Source organism: Sinocyclocheilus anshuiensis, unplaced genomic scaffold (genome assembly GCF_001515605.1).
Source record: "Sinocyclocheilus anshuiensis isolate Anshui unplaced genomic scaffold, SAMN03320099.WGS_v1.1 scaffold687, whole genome shotgun sequence".
Lineage (NCBI taxonomy): Eukaryota > Metazoa > Chordata > Actinopteri > Cypriniformes > Cyprinidae > Sinocyclocheilus > Sinocyclocheilus anshuiensis.
The window spans coordinates 680,572-684,786 of NW_015551096.1; the positions used below are offsets into that span (position 1 = coordinate 680,572).

Below are 4,215 nucleotides of genomic sequence, written 5' to 3' on the forward strand. Positions count from 1 at the left end.
GAAACAACATACAGAACTACCACATTTTGCTATAAGTTTGATTGCATCATATAATAATTGCTGTTAATAGTGTTCATCGTCTGTTTGATTATGTCTTTAATAGATTTTTCCTTACATTTCTGCCATATGTACATTAACTGACAGTCACCACTGATAAGCTACCACTTAATATTGTAGAAACTTAATTTGCTGTAAAGTTGCTTTGCAACGATTTGTATTGTGAAAAGCGCTATACAAATAAACTTGAATTGAATTGAATCTTATTAACCTGGCATGATAAACACGGGTTTCCACTTCCAAATCATTAATAAACACATAAACATGTGCAGATAGTACAGCTATCATTGTTGGGCTATTCTGAGGTTTAGATGAGTTATAACATAATAATTGACTACATAACACAGAAACAACTCGACTCATTGGCTGATTTCATAGTCTTCCATTTACACCGTTTTTAATTAGTAAGTGTCACATCTATGCTCTTTTATGTGATAAAACATGTTGGTTTAAAATAATGTTTAAGATCACCAAGCAAAAATTGTTGCTGATATACTTCATTTGTTGTGGTTTTCTACTTCCATGCAGTCTGTTGCATTGTAACAAACACTTCAATGCTGTATAAGAGCGTCACATGTCTGGTTTTTCTGTGCACATCTGTGTTTTATTGTAATGTCTGTCATAAGTTTTAATTAGTTTATTTTTCTCTGCCAGAGTGAGACCTCAATCCTACACACTAAATGTTTATTTAGACAATGAAGATTTTATCTTAATGAAGACTTGTATTGTTTTCATATAAAGATAATTATAATTACTGAGGACAAACCCAAATGATACGCCTACCTGAAGACATTTCGCATTTCAGAATAAACGTCTGTGGTTCTTAAATTGCAATAATTAACCGTACATGTTTGACATGTTTAGATGTGAAATCAGATGTTTTTGCAGCAAGAGGTATTCCATGTATGTAGGATTTTTTAATTGACTCCCACTAAGCCAAACATGACCCACAGAAACACAAGACCGAGTTATTGATGCCACACTGAGTTGACTAAACAGATAAGCTCTCTGTGGTGTGTGTATGTGTGTGTGTGTGTGTGTGTGTGAGCGCATGTTTATGTGGTTTATGAGGACACAAATTTGTATAATAACATGGGTATGACATAGGTATTACAACGAGAAGGTGATTTATGAGGACATTTTCAGTGTCCCCGTAATTCAAAAGGCTTATAAATAATTCAGAATGAGTTGTTTTGAAAATCTAAAAATGCACAAAGTTTCCTGTTGCTGATTCTCCTGGAAATTAAGCAGAGATCAAACGAGTTTCAGAAGAAACATCTCAACAGTAGCTCAGTATGTGCTCAGAACTGTTTGCAATCAAAAGTCAGAGATCTTAATATGTGACCCTGGAGCACAAAACCAGTCATAAGGGTCAATTTTTTGAAATTGAGGTTTATACATAAACATTATACATAAAAATCTAAATATTGAGAAAATCATCTTTAAAGTTGTCCAAATTAAGTTCTTAGCAATGCATATCACTAATCAAAAATTAAGTTTTTATATATTTACGGTAGGAAATTTACAAAATATCTTCATGGAACATGATCTTTACTTAATATCCTAATGATTTTTGGCATAAAAGAAAAATCAATAATTTTGACCCATACAATGTATTGTTGGCTATTGCTACAAATATACCCCAGCGACTTAAGACTGGTTTTGTGCTCCAGGGTCACATATAAACTCAAACATTTCTCATCCAGCTCTTCCAAGAAAAAAAAGAGTTATGCTATTGTAGAAGAAATATCTGCGATAAAACTGATACTAAATGAAGCATAGCCTGTAAGTCTCCTGAGAACAGAAAGAGCAGCATCTGAGTCAGTTTAGTTAGTGACAGGACAGGTGACACATCAGGTTCTTGCTTTAATGATCGATGTGTTATGGTTTGTTTTGTCTCAGATAACGTGAAGCTTGGACCTGATGGTGCTGTCCTGACCATCACTAATGTCCGTCTCAGTAATCAGGGCGGGTATCGCTGCATCGCCACCAATGCTCAGGGAAAAGAGACGAACACGGCCTCCCTGACCATCAGACGTGAGTCCAGCGTGTGTTTCGCTGTATAAATCACCAATGTTTACCTATCAGCACCAGTCACAATCATTATCAATAACACAAACCAGTCCTAAGACATAACTAGCCTGAACAAAATAAGAAAAAAGATAAATAAATATGTGCAAAAAAAAAAGAAAAGAAAACAGAGAGGAAATACTTCTGTTTGTTCATGTTTGATTCAATAAAAAATGGGGAAACAGATTTACTCAAAAATATTATTTGTGATCTGCACAATTAAATGGTTTGTCCTCTAAACGTATTTCTGTGCTTTTGATTAAAGTAAAAGCAAAAAAAGAGCAAAAACAAGTAATTAAACAGTTTAAAAGTAATTATTATTATTATTTAGTTTTCTTGTTGTTGTTGTTTTCTGTTAAAATAACTATCCAATTAGATAAGAAAAGGCACTTTTTTATATGTAAACATGCAAAACACTTTTTTTTTTTTGCCGAGATGTGGGGGGTGGATATACTCAAATGAATTAAAAATGAAACTAAATAATGTCCAAAAGATATGAATATAATAAATACTGTATGCAAATTACAACTAAATAAAACTAACCTGAACCGAATCTAAACTGCATAACAACATAATTTAAAACTGTGAATTGTTCAAAGCTAAATGGATCCTGGTATCAGAGTGTGTTTGTTGATGCAGAGCCTCTGAAGGTGCACGTGACGCCGTCCGAGCCGCTGTCGGTTCACGCAGGTGAGAGCGTGACTCTGGAGTGCAGCGTCACGGGGAAGCCCCGCCCCTCCATCAGCTGGACTAAACAGGGAAGTGAGGCGGAGCTTGTTTCCATGACAACAGACGCCACAGCATCACTACAGGTGCTTTGGGATTCATCGATTCAGCATTACTGTTTCCTGCCTGATCCGTACGTCTAAACATGGTCTGTTTCTCCCGCCAAAGTTGACAGTGCTGTCAGCAGAGGATGCTGCGATATTTGTGTGCCGCGCTCAGAGCAGAGGGGGGGCTTACTGAGGGGCGGGTGGAGCTCAGGCTGGAGGGCGGAGCCTCTGCTGGAGTGTTTCCCCAGGCCTCGGTTACAGAAACAGATCTGACAGCCGTGGAGGGTCAGAGCATCAGCATGCACTGCCACGCCACTGGTAAACACACACACATACTCACTCACACACTCACACACACACATACACATACACATACGCACACACACACTCACTCACTATATACACACACACACACACTCTCTCACACACACACACACACACACACTATTTTAGCCAATCAGAAACACTCTCTTTCTGCATGTTGAGGTTTGCTGATATTGGGTTGGATGTCAGTTCAAATACTGTTTACTGTGGTGAGCACAAATCTGTGTAATTCACTGCATTTATAATCTCATTATTATGTCTCTTTATTTTTCTCAGGCTCGCCCACTGCAGTCATCTCCTGGTCTAAACTGCGGGCGCCGTTGCCGTGGCAACACAAAGTGAGCGGCGGGAGTCTGACCCTCAATAACGTGGGTCACCAGGACTCAGGTACAGTCGCTCTGTAAGCGTGAAGAAACATGACTAATGTTACGTTCTAGTCGACTCATTTGGGTCTCTCTGTGTGTCAGGCCAGTACCTCTGTAACGCCACGAACGCTCTGGGCTTCAGCGAGGCCTATGTGCAGCTGGAGGTGGACTGTGAGTGACAGAAACACTCTTATCTCTGCTGACCTTGTCATCGTTTACATTTGAGTCAGATTTGCTGCATGCGCTCTGTGAGCTGGTCACTGGTCAGTGTGACGGTAAACGCTGACTTCGTCAGGCTGATACTGTAAATCAGAGCTGAACTCATGTCAGCTGCGCTCACTGGACTTCAGGCTCATTCTGGGAACGCAAATACATGGGAAGCTGAAAAAGAACAGCAAAAGACATCAGGTGGAGTTTAGTTTCAGATAAATGAAGAAGAGTATTACTGTGTTTGATAGCAGCATTCAACTCAGACTAAAGCAATCACACACAGAGAGTGTGTGCAAATATCACTTATTTTACATCAACATTCAATCAGCAGTTTTCATGAGAATACATGTTCACGTCACATTTCACACCAAAATAAATTAAAAAAGGTTTTAAGTTTTAAGATCATTATATTGTTT

The 4,215-nt window shown here is 38.4% G+C and overlaps 1 pseudogene; it reads left to right on the forward strand.

Annotated features, from left to right (window-relative positions):
* Positions 1-1,828: 1,828 nt before the first annotated feature.
* Positions 1,829-3,768, forward strand: LOC107662701 (basement membrane-specific heparan sulfate proteoglycan core protein-like; annotated as a pseudogene).
* Positions 3,769-4,215: the final 447 nt, after the last annotated feature.